Consider the following 23,957-nt stretch of genomic DNA (forward strand, 5'->3'; position numbering starts at 1 on the left):
GGAGGGAGGATGACTTTCTCCCTGCAGCTCACACTCAGCACAGTGCTGCTATCTGAGAGTGAGCTGTTCAAAAGGACATCCCTGTGTCCGTCCAGGCCCTGTGCCAGACAGAAAACAGGGAGTCTGAACACCGGACTGTCCGGCCTAAACCCAGACCTCTGGCTACACTAGGGGCAGGCTGATGTGGTGGTCACAGTTAAGGGGACGATCCGCTATGGAGGTCAGTGTTAAGGGGCGCGGTGTTGTGGAAATCACTGTTAAGGAGATAGGGTACTGTGGAGGTCACTAATAAAGGGGCAGCCACTGTGGAGGTCACTATTAAGGGGGCGAGATGCTGTTGGGGTCACTGTTAAAGGGGCAGGGGACAGTGGAGGTCACTGTTAAGGGAGCGGGGTATTGTGGAAATCACTGTTAAAGGGGCAGTCGCTGTGGAGGTCTCTGTTAAGGGGGCCAGGAATGGTGGATGTCAGTGAAGGGGACTGTAACCTATGGTCAGTGTTAAGGGGCTAGGGGTTGTAGAGGTCACTGTTAAAGGGACGGGCCCCTGTGGAGGTCACTGTCAAGGGTGAGGGGTACTGTGGAAATCACTGTTAAAGGGGCAGACTGCTGTAAAGGTCAAAGTTAAGGGGGTGGGCTGCTGTGGAGGTCCCATTTTAAGGAGTCGGTGCACTGCGGGGGAGGGGGGGGCAGTGTTAAGGGGTGGGGGGCTGTGGATGTCACTGTTATAGTGGATACTGTCTATATCTTTTAACGACACTCACAAACATTAAATGAAATAGATTAAATATACCCGTGCGAAGCCGGGTCCTTCAGCTAGTATATATAAAATGTATATATGTATAAAAGTCCATTACCAGAATACCTCTTTAGGTTATACTTTCAGATAGTATATCATGAAAAGAGTAACAGTAAGGAGTGCAACATGTAATTATTGGGCTCCATAGCTAAACCTTTGAGTATAGAGTGATGTAGTGGAATAATGTGCATAGTGATGTCATACTAACAAGGATAATGCACACTCTGTGATGTCATAGTTCTGCCATCAATATCAAGTCTCAGACAGCCGCTTCAGGTGCATTTCCCAAGATACACATAACACTGAAGAAGTAGAGTGCTTTGCTAAAAATTCCTGCAATGTCCCAATTACAGGTGGAACAAGCCGTGCAACACTTGATGAAAGCCATGTACAAATCACTTCTGTAACTTTCTCTCTGTTCGTAGGTAAATTCAGTAGTTCCTTTCACAAATCTCATTGTGTAGCATGTGTGAAAAAAACACACACAAAAAACAGCGCATTATCTGAAGAAGATGATCAGTAAGCATTAGTTTGAACTGCAGACTCGGCTGAGATGTTTCATTCCCCGAGTGGTACAGAACGCTGCCTGCTGCATGTATAATTCATATTGATAATTATGACAACAAAGACTTTCTCTGCTCTTTTACAGACAGATGGTGAGTGGCGCATCAGAGTATTCATATTAAATGTGTGCCAAAGCTGCAAGCAAATTGCCAAATAGGGTGTGAAACAGCAATGCAGAAAAACAAAAAAACACAGGATTAGGTGTTTGAACTTGAGTTCTATTTTTGGGTGGGTGCACGGTAAATCAGTCAGTTTGGCCGGACTAGGGCGCAGCTAAGGGTAGGCCAGCATGATTAGGTTTGGGTTGTAGGGTCTTGGTGGTTAAGGGATTTGAATTGAATGGTGGGGTGGGGGGCGTTGCTCTAGTGGGGAGGAGTCTGGGGGGCTATTTATGGGGGTGTAGTTAGGCGAGGGGTGCCATTTTGTGGAGAAGAAAAAACTGTTAAGATGTCACAGGCACTTACCGTGGAAGACATGCTGTCCAGGCTGCGGGAGGCGGCGGCGGAGCGGGGACATGAATGGCTGAGCGCGCAGATGGCTAGCATGCTGAGGGGGGAGGCGGTGAGTGCTGTCAGCTCACCGCCGGAAGGCAGACGGACGCGGCGGGTACGGCCGCCGGCGCGCCTGAGTCCCACAGAGACCCCCCGGGTTCGGCACCGCGTAAGGAGCCCCTCCGGGGACCCTCCACCTCGGGAGTCATCAGGGCAGTCTGCATCCTCAACCTCCCGGCGTGGGAGGAATCCGAATACAAGGTGGAACCCAGCGCAGGGCAGGAGGTCCCTCCCTCTGCCCTCTCCTGCAAGCGGCGGTGGAGCGGGAGTGGGTGCAGCGGGATCCCTTCCTGGTATGCTGGTTGGGAGGCCTGCTCAGCGTGGGAATGACAGGGGCCATGGGGCACACGAGGCTGCGCAGCTACAAGATGGTGGGGAGCGCAGGCCTCAGGAAGAAGATGTGCCAGGAAGATTTGAGTCGCTTCAGCGCCCTCTGGTGGCTGGCAGTTCAGAGATGAACGCACTCAGCATGGATCCTGCTGGGGTGCAGAGTTTCAGCAATGATCAAGTCCCAAGACGGAGCGTGGTGGTCCAGAGGGAGGACGGTCGTCAGGATGCAGGATTTTCCGCTGCAGGGTTCACAGCCCCCCGGCAGCAAGGTGAGAACCCGTGGGGATCCCTTAATTCTATGTTCAGTGCCCAAGGGGGGAGCGGGCTGGGGGGTGGTCAGGGGAAGTTAGCCGGGGGTTTAGGCCAGTTTTTGAGTAGTCTGGCGGGGTTGGTAGCGGGGATTCCGGGCGGGGAACGTCGGGGGGAATGGCGAGGTAGTGACGCAGGATGGCGGGTCGGTTTCTGTGCAGACGCAGGCGGGGGATGAAGTGGCAGGGGATAAGGTGGGTGATGCAGCTCAAGGGGAGGTATATGTTTGTTTTGAGGGCCGTTAGGGGCGCACTTGAGGCAGGAGGTGCGGGATAGGATTTGGAAAGGGGAATACGTGGAGATTTTTTCGCTCCTCCCGCTGGAGCATTTTAATCTGGATAGGGAGAGGAAGGACGAGAAGAGGAAAGATGAGGATGAGAAACGGCGGTACAGATTGATACCACGTACGTTCGGGAATTGGTTGCAGGCGTTTGCAATCTTGGCGAGTGTTATAGGGGAGAAGAATCCGGAGTGTTGCTCGGCGTTATTCTGTTACATGGATGCGATACGGGAAGCTTACCGTGTGTACGGGGGTGTTGGATGGTTACGGTATGACGAACAGTTTAGGCAGAGGAAAGCGGTCCGCCCAAATATGCGGTGGGAGCATAAGGATATCGATTTATGGATGAGGGTGACGGTGCCAGGGAGACAGGGGCAGCCCTTTCGGAATGAGGCAGGGGGGCTGGGCAGTTTACCTCGGCGGCCGCATCCGCAAAGGGACAGTGTTTCTTGTTTAACGAGGGAGGATGTAAGTTTGGTGCGAAGTGCAGATTCAAACATGAATGTGCCAGTTGTGGGGGGAATCACGGAGCGAACAGATGTTTTAAGGGGGCAAAGCACAGAGGGGGTGCGGAGGGGGCTGGAAAAGGGTCGGACGCCGGTGCGGGTAGAAAAGATGGGTCCATTCTTAGATAGATATCCTAACAGGGAGGTGGCGGAATGGTTGAGGGGGGGGGGTTTACGGTTGGGTTTGTGATTCCGTCAGATCCTCTGCCGGCGGTTTGGGGGGGTAAGAATTTGCGATCGGCACTTGAGCACGGTCACGTGGTGGCGGAGAAATTGACAGGTGAGGTACGGTTGAGGAGGATGGATGGGCCATTTGATGCAATTTCGGTTGATACACCATCTTTCCTTTCAGAAAAGGGCGTCGGTCAATGATGGTATTGACCCTGATATTTGTTCGGTGGTTTATACGTCATTTGATCCGGCTGTGGGTTGGGTGAGGAAGTTGGGGCCTGGGACGCTATTGGCAAAAACTGACATTGAGGCAGCGTTTCGCCTGATGCCGGTGAATCCAGATAGCTTGCATTTGTTGGGATGTTAAGTTTTTCGTGGACCGGTGTTTGCCTATGGGGTGTTCGGTATCTTGCGCGTTTTTTGAGAGGTTTAGCTCGTTTTCGGAATGGGTGGTGATGGATGTGGTGGGTTGTTTGTCCATCATTCACTATTTAGATGATTTTTTGTGCTTGGGTCCGGCGGATTCGCGGGTGTGAGCGTTGTTGTTAGGTTCGTTACAGGCAATTTTTGCATCGTTTGGGGTTCCGTTAGCAAAGGATAAGACGGTTGGTCCTACGACCGAACTGAGTTTTTTGGGGATCATTATCGATACGGTTAGGATGGAATGTAGTTCGGGATTTGCGGGAGACGGTGGCAAGGGTGGGGAGGGCCAAGAAGATAAGGTTGAAGGACCTTCAATCGCTGTTGGGGAAGCTGAACTTCGCCTGTCGCATTATGCCGATGGGCAGAATTTTTGGTAGACGGTTGGCGGGGGTGACGGCTCCGCATCATTTTATCAGGTTCGGGAGAGAGCTGAAGACGGATTTAAAGGTGTGGGATGGGTTTTTGCAACATTTTAATGGGAGGGCGCTAGTCATGCAGGAGGTGATTGATGAGATGCCGCAGGGGGGTGGGTTTTGGGGTGTATTGTCAGGGACGTTGGTGTGCGGGTAGGTGGCCTGAGTCATGGGTAAGCAAGGGTTGGGTGCGGAACTTGGCGTTATTGGAGCTTTTCCCGATAGTGTTAGCAGTGGTGTTGTGGGGCGAGGAGTTTTGGGATAGAAAAGTTCGCTTTCATTGTGACAATTTGGGGGTGGTGCAGGCGATCAATTCCCTGACCGCCTCATCCCCTCCTGTAGTGCGTTTGTTGCAGCACATGGTGTTACAATGTTTGTCTAGGAATGTTTGGGTGGTTGCGTGTCATGTCCCGGGGGTGTCTAATTTCATTGCCGATGCTCTTTCTCGTTCGCAGTGGGAGCGGTTCCGGCAGTTGGCACCGGAGGCGGATCTGGAAGGTTTGGTTTGTCCGGCGTCAATGTGGGAGATCTTGGAGGTACTGTAGCGGGACTGTTTAGGGCATCTCTTAGTGATGGGACATGGGCGGCTTATGGGAGGGCTTGGGCTGGTTGGGAGCATTGGTGTGCAGGTCTGGGTGTGGGAGTCGATGGGGGTGAGGTTCCTTTGTTGTTGTTTCGGGTGGGCGAATTAGTAGGCAGGAGTGGGAGGTGTTCGGGGGGTTTGTCTGCGGAGGATGTAGCGTTGGGTGGTGACAGGGTTTGGATCAGGTTGAGGGGGTCCAAGACGGATTAGGAAGGCAGGGGTTGTAGGATTACTTTATTTACGGTTCCTGGGTGCGGGTTGTGTCCGGTTGCCACCCTGGGGGATTTTGGAAGGTATGCTGAATTTTTGGAGGGACCGTTGCTCAGGCATGAGGATGGATCGTTTTTGTCGAGGTACCAATTTGTGGCAGTGTTGAAGAAGTGTCTGTCAGCTTTGGGTTTGGATTCTGCAAGGTATTCTAGTCATTCATTTAGGATTGGGGCTGCGACTGAGGCAGCTAGGCTGGGGTTGAGTGTAGAGTAATGAGCAGATTATGAGGTTGGGGAGATGGGAATCGGTTAGGTTCAGGTCGTACGTCAGGCTGGATAGTTTGATGTGAGTGGGGTTGGTGGGGTTTTGATGCTTAATGTGTTCTTTGTTGTTTCAGGTTACTCAACCCACTCCTTTGTTTGGTGGGGAGCGCTTAGGGCGGACATCAGGAAGCAGGGTCGACAGTTGGGGTTGTCGGAGGAAGTTGCGGTGGTGAGGTGGTTGGGGTTTAGGGGCATGTTATAGGGGGGGTGTTACGGGAAGTGCATAGATTTGTGCATTTGGATCGAGCCCCAGATGTGTTGGTAGTGCATTGTGGGGGGAATGATTTGGGTGTTACGCCGGTGCGTAACTTGATTCGGGATGTGAAATTCGATTTGTTGAGGATGTGGTCGTTGTTTCCAGGGATACAGGTGGTATGGTCTGACATTGTGCCTCGTAAGAGATGGCGGGATGCACGGTCGGTTGCAGGGGCGTAACTAGAAGTGACTGGGCCCCACAGCAAATATTTGTAAGGGCCCCCCCAGCGTGCTTTGCACCTCCCTCCTCCTGTGTAAACCCCACTCCTTTGGCACAGTGTAGCGGTATACTGTATATTGTGTGGCACAGTGGATGCTATATGTGTATAACATAAACATATTTCACATGAAAACTTACAGTTACTTGACTTGGCCCTTGGGGATCTCGGACGCCACTTCCACACTTTGGCCGGGGCTCGGCGGAGCTGATGTTGTGCTTTATCCTAATGAGAAAGATTTCATAATAAGGTTTTGGAGAAGGGGCAGAGGAATAGCAGAGCAGGGAGAGGCTGGTGCTGCTACTAGGGGGTCATACCATGGGGGAGTAATAAAGCCCACCATAATGCCCACCCCCCAGTAGTAATAATTCTCCTTATAATGTGACAGTGCAAAAATACCCCCTTTTAATGCCCCCAGTTGAGCTAATGTCCCCATAGTGCCCCCAGAATGTACCAGTATAAAATACCCCTATATAGTGCCCCCAGTAAATGCCTCCATAGTGCTCCTCTCCCCCCTTCCTGCTAGTGCCCCCCATAATGTACCAGTATAAAATGCCTCATATATAGTGCCCCAGTAGATGCCCCTCAGTGTCCGGCCTCTGATAGGCTGCCGGCCTAGTGTCCCCCATAATGCCCCCCAATAATGTGCCAGTAAGTGTCCCCATAGATGCCCCCCCCATCATGTGCCAGTATCAAGTGCCTCTCCCCCCCCCCACATGTCCCAGTATCATAGTGCCATCTCCCCCCCGCCACAAAAAAGTGCCAGTATCAAGTGCCTCTCTCCCTCCCCCCCCATGTGCCAGTATCGGGTGCCAACCCCCCCTCCCTCCCCAGGTGCCAGTATCAGGTGCCAACCCCTCCCCCCATGTGCCAGTATCAGGTGCCCCCCCCATGTGCCAGTATCAGGTGCCAACCCCCCTCCCCCCCCCAGGTGCCAGTATCAGGTGCCTCCCCCCATGTGCCAGTATCAGGTGCCTCTCCCCCCCCATGTGCCAGTATCAGGTGCCAACCCCCCTCCCCCCCAGGTGCCAGTATCAGGTGCCTCCCCCCATGTGCCAGTATCAGGTGCCTCTCCCCTCCCCCCCATGTGCCAGTATCAGGTGCCAACCCCCCTCCCCCCCAGGTGCCAGTATCAGGTGCCTCCCCCCATGTGCCAGTATCAGGTGCCTCTCTCCCCCCCCCATGTGCCAGTATCAGATGCCAACCCCCCTACCCCCCCAGGTGCCAGTATCAGGTGCCAACCCCTCTCCCCCCCATGTGCCAGTATCAGATGCCAACCCCCCCCCTCCCCCCCTCCCCCCCCCAGGTGCCAGTATCAGGTGCCAAGGTGCCAACCCCTCTCCCCCCCCCCCATGTGCCAGTATCAGGTGCCCCCCCCTTCCCCCAGTAACAGTCGGGTATTAAAAAATAATAATAAACACCTCTACTTACCTCCATATGTCAGCCTCTTCCTGTGTCCCGCCCTGTATGTCCATATATGGAGTCAGTGCTTGTATTTCAGAAAAGGTTTCTGTTTGGATTCGAACCCACGACCTTCTGTATCAGAGGCAAAGCATCTAACCACAAGACCATAAAGGATGCCTTGCTGCTGATTGAAAAAATATGAGACATCTACTGTTATAGCTGGCTAAGTGTACATCTATACACATGACAGCTGCTCATATATAGAGATATAGCAGAGCTGAGTGTGCTGGGACAGCTGTCATGTGTATAGATGTAGCAGAGCTGGGTTTGCTGGAGCAGCTGTCATATATAGAGATATAGTAGAGCTGAGTGTGCTGGCGCAGCTGTCATGTGTATAGATGTAGCAGTGCTGGGTTTGCTGGGGCAGCTGTCATATATAGAGATATAGTAGAGCTGAGTGTGCTGGTGCAGCTGTCATGTGTATTAGATGTAGCAGTGCTGGGTGTGTTTGGGCAGCTGTCATGTGTATACATGTAGCAGAGCTGGGTTTGCTGGGACAGCTGTCATATAGAGATATAGCAGTGCTGGGTGTGTTGGGGCAGCTGTCATGTGTATAGATGTAGCAGAGCTGGGTTTGTTGGAGCAGCTGTCATATATAGAGATATAGTAGAGCTGAGTGTGCTGGTGCAGCTGTCATGTGTATTAGATGTAGCAGTGCTGGGTGTGTTAGGGCGGCTGTCATGTGTATAGATGTACACTTAGCCAGCTATAACAGTAGTCTCATATTTTTTCAATCAGTTGTATTGCAGCCTTTATGGTTGTGAGGGTAAATGCTTTGCCTCTGATACACTCAGACATTGGAGGTTGTGGGTTCGAATCCCAGACACATCAGAAGACTTTAGGAGACAGTAAGATTAGATCACATTAGCGAGGGGGCCTGGTCAGCTGCTGTGAAGGGGCCCTGAACAGTAAGACATCGATATTTAACGAACTTGAAAATAAACTGTCACACACGCTGCCGGGACGCCGGGCCCCCTTGGCAGCCCGGGCCCCGAAGCAGCTGCTTCCCCTGCTTCCCCAGTAGTTACACCACTGGTCGGTTGAGAGGATAAATAAGGCTCGGATTAAAACATGGTGCGGTTGCTGTGAGGCATAGGGAGTTGGAGGATGGTGTGGGGAGTTCTGGAGAAGGGATGGAGTTCATTTAAATGCGGTGGGCATAGATCTGGGGTTGCAGGATGGCATTAAGAGAACGTTGGGGGTGTGGCAGAACGCGCAAGCTTGAGGGGCGAGGGGGTCAAGTTGCGCGTTGTTGGCGGTAGGAGGTACTGGAAGCTGGGACTACAGATCGGGATTGGAGGTTGAGAGGGCCTCTTATGGTGGGGGCTGGACTCTCATGGTGGGGCTTACCTGTTCGGTTTGGCGAGGCGTCCACCACCGGGTGTCTCCGAGCTTGTATACTGCAGCTGGAGGCAAGGTGGATTTGCCGTGTGGTTTGTAAGTGGATAATTTGGGGCTTCCAGGACCTCCTTCGTCTGCGGTTATGTTATATATGTTATGTATTTATATTAATAATAAATGGCTGCTGTGGCCAATTAAATCCATTTGATAAGTGGTGTGGTTATTTTGGGGGGATAATGGTGGGTAGACGGGTATGGGAATGGTGGGGTTAAGAGATGGATGAGACCCGGAGTATCAACCAATACCTTAATCAAGTTTGGCCGGACTAGGGCGCAGCTAAGGGTAGGCCAGCATGATTAGGTTTTGGTTGTAGGGTCTTGGTGGTTAAGGGGTTAAGGGATTTCAATTGAATGGTGGGGTGGGGGGCGTTACTCTAGTGGGGAGGAGTCTGGGGGGCTATTTATGGGGGTGTAGTTAGGCGAGGGGTGCCATTTTGTGGAGAAAAAAAAAACTCCCACCCACCCTCCCGTATATTGGAAGTATTGGAGGGGGTGAGATAGGGGAGTGAATCAAGCCAGGTTTGTGGATGGTAAAAGGCGTTTTGGTTTGATAACAAGGATATTAATTTTAATGGTTATAAGGCAATAAGAGGCGGTTATGGGGGTTGTTGTTTGATGGTGCGGGAAAAGTATGTCATGGCAGTCGAGGCGGTAGGAGGTACTGGAAGCTGGGACTACGGATCGGGATTGGCGAGGCGTCCACTGTTCGGTTTGGCGAGGCGTCCACTACTTGTATACTGCGGCTGGAGGCAAGGTAGATTTGCCGTGTGGTTTGTAAGTGGATAATTTGGGGCTTCCAGGACCTCCTTCGTCTGCGGTTATGTTATTTATGTTATATATGTTATATATTTATATTAATAATAAATGGCTGCTGTGGCCAATTAAATCAATTTGATGAGTGGTGTGGTTATTTTGGGGGGATAATGGTGGGTAGACGGGTATGGGAATGGTGGGGTTAAGAGATGGATGAGACCCGGAGTATCAACCAATACCTTAATCATGTAATGAACATGATCCATCAGATAGCTATGTTCATTTTACACCTTTTGCCATCAAATAAGATGCTGCACAGCAAGCAAACTTTTCAGGAGGTCTCTGAGGTTTCCTAAAACTTTGTCTACAATTTAAACGTATATGTAACACAAAAATGGGTGACCTTGTTAAAGCTTAACTTTTAATCAACACTAGATATAAAAATAATAGCCCTTAAGTACAATAAAAGACACGAATATGTGCTGCACAAATGTGCCTAAATTAGAGTCTTTCTAAGTGGTGCCACCACTGGGGTCTCCATGATTCCAGTTCTGGGTCTCTGACCCTTATCTTACCCTACTTGACCTGGGCTTATACCTGTCAGAGGATGCCATATGCCATACACACCTCTAACTTCTGCTAGTGACACCAGGCGAACCTACAGTACAGACCAAAAGTTTGGACACACCTTCTCATTCAAAGAGTTTTCTTTATTTTCATGACTATGAAAATTGTAGATTCACGCTGAAGGCATCAAAACTATGAATTAACACATGTGGAATTATATACATAACAAACAAGTGTGAAACAACTGAAAATGTCATATTCTAGGTTCTTCAAAGTAGCTACCTTTTGCTTTGATTACTGCTATGCACACCCTTGGCATTCTCTTGATGAGCTTCAAGAGGTAGTCCCCTGAAATGGTTTTCACTTCACAGGTGTGCCCTGTCAGGTTTAATAAGTGGGATTTCTTGCTTTATAAATGGGGTTGGGACCATCAGTTGCGTTGAGGAGAAGTCAGGTGGATACACAGCTGATAGTCCTACTGAATAGACTGTTAGAATTTGTATTATGGCAAGAAAAAAGCAGCTAAGTAAAGAAAAACGAGTGGCCATCATTACTTTAAGAAATGAAGGTCAGTCAGTCAGCCGAAAAATTGGGAAAACTTTGAAAGTAAGGGCTATTTGACCATGAAGGAGAGTGATGGGGTGCTGCGCCAGATGACCTGGCCTCCACAGTCACCGGACCTGAACCCAATCGAGATGGTTTGGGGTGAGCTGGACCGCAGAGTGAAGGCAAAAGGGCCAACAAGTGCTAAGCATCTCTGGGAACTCCTCCAAGACTGTTGGAAGACCATTTCAGGGGACTACCTCTTGAAGCTCATCAAGAGAATGCCAAGAGTGTGCAAAGCAGTAATCAAAGCAAAAGGTGGCTACTTTGAAGAACCTAGAATATGACATATTTTCAGTTGTTTCACACTTGTTTGTTATGTATATAATTCCACATGTGTTAATTCATAGTTTTGATGCCTTCATAGTCATGAAAATAAAGAAAACTCTTTGAATGAGAAGGTGTTTCCAAACTTTTGGTCTGTACTGTATGTCTAGTGCCGGCTTTCAAATCCTGTAGTATACGTCTGATGCTCTTACTACTTAGACTCAGCCTGGATTGATGGTCCCCTGATGATCTGGCGACGGGCAGTGAAACGCGTAGGGACGAACAGGTCCGACACTGGGGTCTCCCCCCACCTCTATTGACGAAGCTGGGCAGTCACTAGGCTGCATAGGGGAAATGGTAGGGATACCCAGATAGGTGACTTTTATTTATCCACTGGGGTCACCCTCAATAGGGTGATCGTGGTGCTCCTCTGACAGGTATAAGCCCAGGTCAAGTAGGGTAAGATAAGGTTCAGAGACCCAGCACTGGAATCATGGAGACCCCAGTGGTGGCACCACTTTGAAAGACTGTGGTAAGACTGTTCCTCTTTTACTGAGCACTGGTAATTTAGGCACATTTGGTGACAAATGCATTATTTTTTTAAATGGCAAACTTTTATTGAAAGTTTCTCAACAGATGAAGAAATACAAATGATAGTAGCACCCTTCAAAACTGACAACATGGTACCTTTTAGGGAAACATACTAACAGATTAGGTAGAAATAGATTACTAGACAACAATATACTAAGGACAAATAAGAGAGCAGAAAAATATCCTGTATCAGTAAAGGAAAACCAAGGGTCAATTCAAATAAGTCATTGGATCGGGGGACTTAAATTAAAACCAAATCAGGAAAATAAGGTTTCAGTAGAAAAAAGTCAGACTGTGCTGAGAGAAGGGATGGAAGGGAAGGAGGAAAGATGGGAAAAAGGGAGGGAGGAATGTTGGGGAACAGAAAAAACAACTGTTTGATAAAATATAAGACATCTTATTGGTTGTAAATATGAGCATTGTACCCATATCTATGTATGCACAATCAATAATGTATGTATACACTAAATTTGCATTAATGAAAATAAAAATAAAAGTGTTCTCGGTGACTGAAGTACTGATGACCTATCAGATCAGCGGTTGTCATATTCCCGACTCCCTCTCCAATCAGCTGTTTGCAAGAGCTCTGGTACTAGAAATAGGCACTGGAACAACGCAACTCCATTCATTGTGTAGTGCCATAGCTGGTTATTGCAGTGCTGCTCCAATTCACTTGAATAGGAGCAGCATTGCAGCTACCAGCACCGACCACTACTCATTGGGCAGAGCTGTGTAGTTCTGGCGCCTGAATCTCTGCAAACAGCTGATTGGTGGAGGTGCCAACAGTCAGACAATCACCAATCTTATATTTATGACCTATCCTAAGGAAAGGTCATCAATGCTTAAAGGGATCCTCTGGGACTTTTATGTCCATTCTATGGCCTATCCATAGCATAGGTCATCAATATCTGATTGGTGGAGGTCCGACTCCTGGCACCCTCACAATCAGCTGTTTTTCGTTACCTCTGGCACTAGAAATTGGCAGTGTAACTAAACAGTTTATCTACAGTGTAGTGGAAGAGATGGTTACTGCAGTGCTTCTCTAATTGAAGTGAATGGGAGCAGGGATGCAGTAATCAGTTCTGTCCACTACGCAATAGATGAAGCTGTGTAGTTGAGGTGCTGGATCTACAGCAGAACAGCTGATTGATGGGAATGCTAGGAGTCAAACTCTTGACAATCAGCTGTTCTGCTGTATATCCAGCACCTGATCTACGCAGTTCCATCCATTATGTAGTGGACAGAACTGATTACTGCTTTGCTGCTCCCATTCACCTCAATAAGAGCAGCCTTGCAATGATCAGCTCAGTCCACAATACAGTAGACAAAACTGTTTAGTTACGTTGCTTATTTCTATTTCTAAAACTGATGAAAAACAGCTGATCATGGGAGTGCCATGAATCAAACCTCTGCCAATCACATATTGATGACCTATTCTTAAAGAAATGTTGGTGACTGTGTAAGCCGTGTACCGAGGTGGGCTCACCCGGATACAGCAAAGTCACGAACAAGGACGACTGACACCAGCTCTTGTAGAACAGACTTTGTTTTACTGTTACGGGATATCAAACACACTCCCAAATGCAGTGAACATAAAATCAGATTACATACACTCAGCCCGGAAGCTGAGACCACAGCACGGCGCCCTCCGATGGTAACTGGAAAACACTTGCGCAATTTACCTACTGCGAGCAGATCTAACTCTGTCTCGCCATATCTGTTATTACCCTGAAGAACAAGAACAATTGTGTGTGTGTGTGATACTGGCTAGCCTGCAGTGCGACACAGCAGCTTACAATCTTACCAGACTATACAGTACTATCCCCCTCCCTTTTCCCAAACTGTAATATGGCACGTGCTTAATATATATCACTCCCAATAAACACGCTGGGGTAACTGGAGATTATGGTGAAGTCCTCTCTGTTCTCCGGAGCGAACCAAAACTTTAACTGATAAGTCCTTGTGATAAACAAGCAACAATTCTTGGCAGTCTGCCACTCAGCAACACTAATTAACTACCGGCAGGTTTAATCTCAGTCTCTAGTATTTAGGCGCCAATCTTTTATTGAGGTGCGTGCACGCTCTGTCTTACCGCCCCCCTGTCTGCTCTGCCTCAGCTGGTGACTGCGAACTGAGCAAAGGCTGATCCAACACACGTGCGGTACTGCAGGGTCCGTTGCTTTGCTCTTCAGCTCTCATCATCGATACTGGCAGCTTTACTCCTTCTCCTGTACAGGATCTAGGTCCTTGACACGATCAGCTTCACTTGGCTGCAGCCCTGGATGCAAAGGGGTGTTGTTAATGGATTCCTTCTCTCACACACTTTTCCAGTCAGCAACTAAGATGGACGCCAGCTTCCTTCCTCTAGACCAGGGGTGCACAACCTGCGGCCCCCAGGGCCATGGTTTGTGGCCCCCGCTCTGCTGGGCAGAAACACAGCTGATCCTGCAATCAGCTGTGTTTCTGCACAGAGCACCGCACAGCAGATGGATCACAGGTTTTGCTCGTGCACTGTAGCAGGAGCAGAAAGGGTCCCCGGCTATTAGTGAGAGCGGGGAAGCCGAGCAGAAGACAGAAGCGCTTTATTAGCTCTTCTGCCTTCTCCTCTATGAGCGCTCTGCAGTGTAGACCCAGCGATCACGTGATCTCTGGGTGTCTCGGGAACAGAGGAGTGCTGCCCTGGTACAAAGCCTCCGCAGCAGGCTGGTTTCCCTGTAACTGGGGCTCCTTTGGATGATCCAGTTACAGTGGAAATAGTATAAAAAAAAGTCACTTATTGTCTCCCAAAGGTCTTTCAGTGACCTCTTGGGGACAAATTATGTGGTAAAAATATATTTTAAAAAAAGTAAAAAAATGATTTAAAAAAATTTAATAAACTAAATAAATTAAAAAATAAAATATAAAGAAAAAAGTGCTTGATAAAAGAGAGTGTTCACTGTCCCACCACAGTCTTTTTATGAAAAAGTGCAAAATTTAAAAAAGTGACAGTGTCCCTCAAGGTCTTTTTATGACCTCTTGGGGGACATATTATGTAGCAGAAATATATTAAGTTAAAAAAAAATTCATACATAAAAGAAAAGACACCCACACCAATCAAAACTGTCACCATTACCGCCCCATTCACGTGAAACTTTTCATATTATATAGCAAAATGCACAAAATAGAGAACTAATTATAATAATTTATTTTGGTGTCAGTTTGCATATTTAAAGAATAAGGAGCTATAGTTTGAAAAAATATATACGTTTTGTATAGTTTCCCCCAAATAAAAATTGTTGCAAAAATTATCTTGGTAGTCCAACAAATATGATAGTTACAACCATTTGAACCACCACGCATGCTAAATCACAAAAAAGTGTCTGGTCATTAAGGCCTTTTCGGGCCTGGTCATTCAAGCGTTAACCAATAGGCGCCTTCCCCACTAGCAAGGTAATGTGCTTACTGGTTACTGCAGGACGCCTATAACTGGATTGGCAGGAGATGGTGATAACCAGTGAGGCTCCGTCCTCTGCAGTGAAGGAAACCGCTGATTTATAAATAGGAGGCAGGATGGAAGGAAATGTCGCCACTTTTCTGGTAAAAATGAGGCCTGGAGCATGGCCTCTGAAATAGAAGATTCATACTTACCTGCTCCACGACGCTCTGGTCCTCTGCGCTGCCTCCATCTTCCGGTTCCTGCTCTGTTTACACCTGACAGTGCATAACCATGGTCACTTGCACGGCTCCAGTCAATGACTAGCTTCAGCAGTGACACACTGCTTGTGGCCACATCACCGCCTAAGCCAGTCATTGTCTGGAGTGGTGTATGACCATGTCCATGCACTGCCAGGTGTAAACAGCGGAGGCAGTTCGAAGAACCGGAGAGGCGGGGAGCAGGTAAGTATAACTCTTCGGTTTCAGGGGCTATGCTGCAGCACGATATTTGGGACAATTACTGGGAACAAGTGTTCATAGGAGCGCTCATATCTTATATCTGGCCAGTATAATCGTGCAGCTGATCAGTCGATAAACAAGGAATTGCTCATTTGTCGGCTGATTTGCATATTTTATCAGGATGAAAGACGTCCGATTATCTGCAGCACGACTGTGGCTGTGATCACTCATCCCCAGTCATTTTGCACTGACTTGTGTAATAGGCAGATGAGTGCCGATCAACATTTTTTTATTTGCGGCCCCTTGAAATAGAGCGATGTGACAATGCGGCCCCCAGACCAAAAAAGGTTGTGCACCCCTGCTCTAGACACACAGCTCCACCTCCTATGAATATTTAAATCTGAGCAGTCTGTTTAGCTGTGTGGGGAAACAGCGGCCTCTTGTGGCCAAACATCAAAATAACAGTGTTCATGCAATAAAAGCTGTTTCACAATCTTACAACTATCTCATGTGCCTGAATGGAGCTTGCAAATTCGGTGTAAATGCTGCAGAAAAAGCCCCAGTGAGCTGTATTTAACACATTGTCACTTGCTGTCATTTAAGCTATCAATCTGTTGTTTAAATATACCATAAAAATCTCTAGATTTACTGGATAATCATATCTGTCTCCACTCCAGTATCCAGATTTTAACGAGGTACTGGCTTGGTTATAATCCTAACCTATGTCACAAGGCCTGTTTTAGAAGGTCAAACATTGATTTATAAAATACGGTAGCTTCCTTCCAACAGGTGGCGCCAGGGGCACAGCTTTTTTTCCTAAAGGGGATCATTGTATGGTCTATAACAGGCATTCTCAACCTGCGGCCCTCCAGCTGTTGCAAAACTACAACTCCCAGCATGCCCGAACAGCCTACAGCTATTAGCTTACAGCAGGGCATTATGGGAGGTGTAGTTTTACATAATGTTGATCACGAATATTTGAATAGCAAAGATTTTTTTGTAATCAGTACACATGATCCCTCCCTGCTTCTTGCTTGTGGGCCAATGAGAAGGCTGCAATATCTTTGACTTTAGGAGTAGTGTTGATTGCGAATTTTCGTAATGCTAATTTTTATCGCAGATTTTTCAATTGCCGATTTCCGCAATCAAGAAAATAATGACTGGAGATAACAAATTAGCTAATTCACGAATATATGGCGAATATTCGCCAAAATATTTGCGAAATATCACAAATTCTATTGCCCCTGCCGCTCATCACTAGTTTTACAATAGCTGGAGGGCATGCCTGGTCTATAAGACTCTAACCAAAGATCTTCTGTGGATGTAGGCTTGCTCAAATCCTTCTGTCTCTTCATGTAATCCAAGACAGACTCGATGTTGTTGATGGCTCTGTGGGGGCCATATCATCACTTCTAGAACTCCTTCTTCTTCTTTACACTGAATATAGTTCTTAATGACATTAGCTCTATGTTTGCAGAATAGATTTAAACTATTAACACTTCTATTTTTTAAAACATTCTTACTTTGCAGCATTGTTTTCCACATCTACCTAAATCTTTTGCACAGTACCGTATATACATCGTTACATTGCTATTTTGGTGTCAACTCATAGCAAGAACACAGGAAGGCATTTTTTAATCCTGTTGAATTACATACACGCGATTAGCACCACAACAAAAGCGGCTCCACGGAAGCTGGAAAGTAGACAGCAGGTCAGTTTTATTATTACACTTGTGTGGGGGTTTAATTGATGTGATAATTGTAAAAAGTCATTGAGTCAATGAGGACTCTACACCTCTATTTGTTATAATTTATTATTATGAATGATATTTACAGAAATGAATTACACTAGGGCTGAACGATATTATCACCCATTGTTCTTCAGAAAATGTTCTCAACTTATTTTTAAATTCATTGCTAATTTAGATTATTACTTTGATGACCTTGTCATAATTAACAGTGGCTATTTCAAGCTAATGAGCTATTACCTGCAAATGCGTGTAATTCTTCTGTCAGTCTGGCACCCCGTCTAATTAACATCTCCAATCAGTTGGATAGACCTCTATCTGTAACCTCTGGTACCTGTGCGCTTCATCTACACACATGCACGGGCCTGTATACTTTTAGCTAAGAGAGTGGTTCTGTGTTTTTAACTTTAAAATGAGCTAAATGTATTGACGGGGAAAATAAAAATACTACTCACTAACTGTACTTGTTCAGAGTCGGATAAAAATAACTTAATGAGAGCATCTGGGGAAGAGCAGTTACCAGTAATTCTGGCCATTAACATGTACAGCTCCAACGTCTGGAATAAGGAAGGTTGAGGGTTCAAGACCTATGGGTCATAGGTTGAAGACACAAATATTCAGGAAAGAACCTTTACACATGAAATAATGGACACGAGATGAAATTTATTTGTATTATATGGCACATTTACAATGCTAATTCCCCACACATTACAAATTCAATTAAATTGCTTTCTAATTGAAATCATTCCTTTGGAGAAGAACAGTAGCTATAGATAATTTTATGCTGAGTTCATTATCTGCTTATTTTTTTTCCAGCCTCCAGTATTTTGGGGCATAGCTGGATAGAAATAATGACTCAGCAGCAAGCGCTTTATTATAAACATACACCAGACCCAAGATAGAATCAAAAGAACCACCCTATAAATGCACATCCAACAATGACCAGGTAATAAAATATATAAAGTTTATTAGACACATCAACTAACACACATTTAAAATTGTGTCTAATAAACTTTATATATTTTATTACCTGGTCATGGTTGGATGTGCATTTATAGGGTGGTTCTTTTGACTCTTTCTTGGGTCTGGTGTATGTTTATCATTTTTTACCACCCTTTTGCACTCTCAGGATTACTTTTGTTTACATTGGTGTGCCCCCCATGTCTTATTATAAGCACTTTATTATACTCACACATACTTCATATTTTGCCGAGAACCTAAAGTTACCTGATCCTATTTTCAAATTCCATATTAGAGAATTCTGGGTTAGGCTTTATGGACACGGCCATTGCCCGACTGTTGCGTGCTTTGGGGACTGCAATTTGCGGCCCCCGATGCACAGGCACCATTAGTGCGGCTGCTACAGACAGATCCAGACCCATTTAAATTGAATAGGTCCGTGATCCGTCCGTATCGCAAAAAACGGAACATGTTCTATTTTTAGCGGTGCGGAGGCACATAAACTCTGTAGTGCTTCTGTGGGGTTCCATGCCTCCGTTCCACACAGTGGAAATGGCCGTGTGCATGAGGCCATAATAGAGGGGAGCTCTGTTCAGAATCCAAATCAGAGCACTGAGCCTTGACAAAAATCTCACCGAAGGACCCAGCACATTCATACATTACATAGACAGCCCATTGATCTAGATGAGGAGTTGTGTAATGCCTAAAAGGGAACCTGTCACGTTGAAGATGTGTCTGCACTAAGGTGAACATGTTATAGAGCAGGAGGAGATGATCAGATTGATATATAGTTTCATGGGATAAAATTCAATAAAACTTGTTATTTACTTATTTATATCCATGAACATTCTGGGCTTTGAAGTCCATGAGACGGTCTTATCAGTGACAGCTATCTCGGTATACACAGTCATAGAGGGAAGGCTGTCAATCACTGATAGGACCGCCTCCTTGACTTCAAATCCCATAATGTGCTCACTTCATCAACACATATACTAAAATTGGAATGATACAGAGAAGATTAGCATGGCCACGGATGACAAGCAAATTCTTGAAACAGTCCATATTTTTTATTCCGAATTAATTTACAGACTAGTCTCTTGCCAAATGCACCATTCCGAAAGTGGATCTATATCACTAAGTGTGGGAGTGTTCTCAGATCCAGAGATATTGGAAGGAGATAGCTGATTGGGTTCTAATTACTTTGTCAACCTCCTTGCCCTGGGATCTTTTGGTTATATTATTATACAAGGCTCCAGGGACAATGCTTGCACCCATGATGGTCTCAGGAGCTCCGCTGCTGGCACTGCGCTGTCCACTTTAACACTGGCTATTGCCGGTTGTACCGTTGCTCACAGAGGTGGTGTCATGGATGAAGCATTTTTTGATCCTTGACAAAATTTACAAAGAAAGGAGCAAGTCTGCCCTCACTAAACCATTCTTTCAAAAATGGCACACATTCCTGGAAGCGCCTTACTTACCTGGGGAAATTGTGGAACTCCTCTCCTCACTGGAGTACACGAAATGGCATCTGGGGGGCGGGACAGCAAATCCTGCTCTATAAAATGCTGCCTGAGATTACTTTGCATTTTCATGGTGATGGGTTTCCTTTAACTGTCCTGTAATCAGGGGCGTAGCTATAGGGAGTGCAGAGGTAGCAGTCGCTACCGGGCCCAGGAGCCTGAGGGGGCCCAAAGACTCTTACACCAGTATTATAGAAAGTGCATTCTGTTCAAGTTACACCTCCGGCTGGAGGGAAGGGGTTAGGTCGAGAATTTGGCATGGGGAAGGGGGGGTTGCAGTTTCACTTTTTGTCTCCAGCATCATGACGGCTATGTGCTTCCCTGCCCCCTGGCCACAAAGCACTGAGGGAAAGGGGACCCAAGCTAAACTCTTGCACCAGGGCCCATGAGCATTTAGCTATGTCCCTACCTGTAATGGTGCTTCTGAGGAACAGAATATTTCCTGTGAGGTTTTTCCACAGTTACCAGCTGCTCACTGATGTCTCAGTTGATCAGCTTATCATCAGAGGATCCTTCTCTCAAAAAGAGATTGCCAAAAATATTAGTTGGACTGTAATGGTTCTGAACCCAAACAACCAGACAGAGTTTAAACAAAGGTGGATTTATTAAATAACGGCAGTACAGTAAAGACCAGAAATCATATGCAGGTAATCAATCCAAATAATAACTTGTGCAAGAAAACTCACAAGGGACAGCCAGACCAGGCCAAAGTTCATATGCACAGAAATAGTCAGTGTAATGTAGTACCTAGGGACGAGACATTTCCAGGGTCCGATCCGAGGTCCAACGCGAGACAATCTGTTCCGTATAGAACGGAAGCAGTCTCTAGAGATGGATTGAGGAAGTCAGAGGTCATGCACAGGTAGTCTAGAAGAATGTGAACAGCAACATACACCAGGGTTGTCAAAACAACAGTGGGCACTGACCAGCCAGGGAGATGACCTCTTAATGGATACGCGATTGCGTCGGCACGGATGCCGGAACCGCGTCCGCCTGAAAAAGGAGTCTGAACCGAAGATTCTGCAGGCACATGCGTGACCTGTCCCGCTACTCCAATGGGGTCCCCCGCAGGCCGATCCCCACGAGAATTCCTGGGGGCCCCAGTGCACCGCAAAACAGGAGAGGGTCTTACATGGATACACAAATATGTAAGAGAAATAAATAACTAGAATCTTCATCATATTCTCTTGGTATTTTATATTTAAAAAGTCTACATAGTACCCATGGGTGAACATTGATTGGCTGAAAATTAAATCCAGTCTTCCATGCTTTTTTTGGCATAATGAAAAGGCTGTGTGAATGAGTGAGAGAGGCTACAGCACAACTTCCCACACAGGGAAAGCCAGGAATATTTACGGCTACAAATATATGTATGGAGACCACTACCTCACACTGACACCTAAGGACAGAATTAGTGATTACCTTGCTGGTCAATTTCTGAGCAATGGTAATAGGCTGTTTCACACAAACTTTTTTTCAGCATTTATAAATGTCATGAATAGTGTTGAGTGAATCGAAATGGACTTTGATCCGAATTTCAGGGAAATTTGATTTGCCATAAAAGCTGAATTTCCTCGTGCTTCATGGTAAAGAACTGGGAGAGGAGCAATAGCATTTTTCTTTTAATTCGGCAAAGCTGCGGAATCTTTCAGGAACTTCGATCATCTCTAGTCATGAACCTTTCATGACTGAAGATGAGTATTTTTGGTGGTGTTTTAGTTTTCTGGTGTTTTTTGGGGTTCCAAAGAAAAGCTTATTCATAAGAAAAATGACAAAGAGCATGCTGCTTTCCCCCCAAAATAGTCCAGAAACCAAAACTCTTTGACTGTAGTGTGTTGCATTGTAACATCTGGGTACAGAAGTTTTAGCCAAAACAACAATAAAAAACTAGAAAAGTTACAATTTCTGGGGAAATTGTGTGAAGTGTTCTTGCCTCCACCAGTAGTCTACAACTGGAGTGGGCGGAGTAACTGGGTGGAGTGGCTTGAGTAACTGTTGTGTGGTTGGAGTGACTGGAGTAACTATGGAAAGGTTGGACCGGGCAGAGGAACTTTATGGAGTGGGCAGAGTAACTGTGTGGAGTGTTTGGAGTGAGTAAAGATAGTAAACATTACACTAACCAATTGATTGATCAAATTTAAAAAGTGCACATGCCAAGATTGATAGAGTGAGAAATGCATTTCAACTTTTATTTATTTATATAGCACATTTAATTGCAATGTTGTTGCCCAAAGTGCTTCACAGTTACATTAAAATATACATTTATAAAAACATTAGCAGCCGATTTGTGTAGGTGGGCTTGAAAATGAGAGACTGGTGGCAGTTTAGAAATCATGTCCTGATTTTTTAGCTCACACTCTAGCTTTTGTCAGCTCCCACTCTAATTTTGAACATTCCGCCATTCATTCCTATGGGACCAGATTCACCACTAAAACGCCGATATTTTGTGAACCATTTGGCGAAACGTTCCACAAAGTAATAGCACACCAATCGGGAACAATCCGCACATTTCGGTATATTACTGTCTATGTAGTGTAAAAACTGTGGGAGGAGTTAGGGTGGTAAATTTGGCAATAATAATAATATATATGTGAGATAACAGTAAGTGGTCTTTCCATTCAAGAACACTTAAAAAGAAAAACTATTGGGGTACATGGGGCACAAATAAAAAACAATATAGAAGATAACATTTGTATAAGGGCCAATCACACGTCTGTAAGTGTTTTGCGGATCCGCAAAACACTGACACCGGCCATATGCACGTGGCCGACACTATATTAGAAAATGCCTATTCAATGGACACTGTTCAAAAGGATGTTTTATGAAACTTCACTATTCAGAAAAACAAAATTTTTGGGCTGTTTTTTTTTATTTCAGCAGTACTATGCCATTGAAAATTAAACACAAAACATTATCTTTCTGAAGCAGTAATTGCAAAAATAAAATTCCTCAGTGTGAAAGCAAAGTAATCTCAGTTTATGACTCTGCTGCACAGGGAAGGGTTTATGTGCAATGTAATCCTCATTAGAATAGTAGAGGATTGGAATTACAGTTCTATTGTTCTCTTGGCAGGCCTAGATTAACGGAAAAAAGAGGAGCAGTGCATTGATTAGTATTATATGAAAACTCCTGACCAGCCGCTCTACTAGAATAGCATAAGGAAGGTGTGGTGCTGTTATTGAATCACCAACTCTAATTTCTCCTTGGTCTGACTGGTGGTCTGACAAAAAGTGTTAAGTCCCTCTGCTCTGCTCCAAGTCCAGACAGAGAGGAAGTTAAAGACTCTACACTAAAAGTAGAACATGGAATGAAAAGAACCAATATCCAGAAGCCATCCACCCATTTTTTATTTTAATAAAAACATAGAATATTCACATAGAATTTGTCAATATGTAATTAAATTTAATGGAAGAGTCCTTTCATGAGATTATACAATACTGTACTCTTTGTCAAAAGCAGCCCATGACAGAACAACACACTCAAAAAAATTATAGATCTGTATAGATTTGTTAAAATACTTTTTAGATAGTGGAATTAAGAAAATTTGCAGTGAGTTTGCAGTGGGCAGTTTTGAGATGGTCCCCAAAGCTAAGCTGGGTGCCCCGGACACCATTGTGTTGCTGCACTGGAGGGTATGTAAGGCATAGTGCATCCCAATGGCAAATAAGTTCAGAGAGTCAGGGTTTGCAGTAAGCCAGTGTGCTTCTTTACTGGAGGAACTCAATACAGGCAATGCACTGAGCTGGCTTCGCCAGTCTTCCATTTGGTATCAGGAGATTCTGGGCTGAGGAAAGGCCTGAGCTTCCAGTCCCTCTCTTTTTTAGAAGTCTGGTTCCCTAGCCAAAGGCCTGTTGCCCAGATTCTGGGGCTCAGTTGTACAGCTGGCTTCTTAGTCAAATGGTTGGTGACCCAGAATCTGTTGCATTATATCTCCATCTCAGCATCTTCTTCTAGTCACTCATGCAGTCTGAAAGAGTCTCTCCTATTAAGCATTGGTTCCTATCTGCAGGCCACTAGAGGCTCTGACTGCTCTACTTTTATAGAGATTCTAATTGATCTAGAGGGGTGAAGCTGGAGAATCAAAGCCAAATAGAAACAATGTTTCAGTTCAAGGCTGCCATGAACTTTTGACCATCTGACATAGCTAAACCAGATGGCCAAAAGTTCACAGTGTCTGGCTTTACCTCCCAAAACTCAAATCTGTATAGTCCTAGTGGAAATTACTAGCTTCTCAGTGCACAGGCTGGAAATTCCCAAAGTCTCTTAGTGTGAACTGGCT

At 46.0% G+C, this 23,957-nt stretch overlaps 1 protein-coding gene and 1 pseudogene across 1 annotated transcript in view; both read left to right on the top strand.

The window, feature by feature from the left end:
• The window catches only part of IL1RAPL2 (interleukin 1 receptor accessory protein like 2), a 905,895-nt gene that overhangs the window by 588,358 nt on the left and 293,580 nt on the right, over positions 1 to 23,957 (top strand). The gene's annotated exons all lie outside the window — the stretch shown is intronic.
• LOC120978313 lies at positions 19,127 to 19,226 on the top strand (annotated as a pseudogene).

Source organism: Bufo bufo, chromosome 8 (genome assembly GCF_905171765.1).
Source record: "Bufo bufo chromosome 8, aBufBuf1.1, whole genome shotgun sequence".
Lineage (NCBI taxonomy): Eukaryota > Metazoa > Chordata > Amphibia > Anura > Bufonidae > Bufo > Bufo bufo.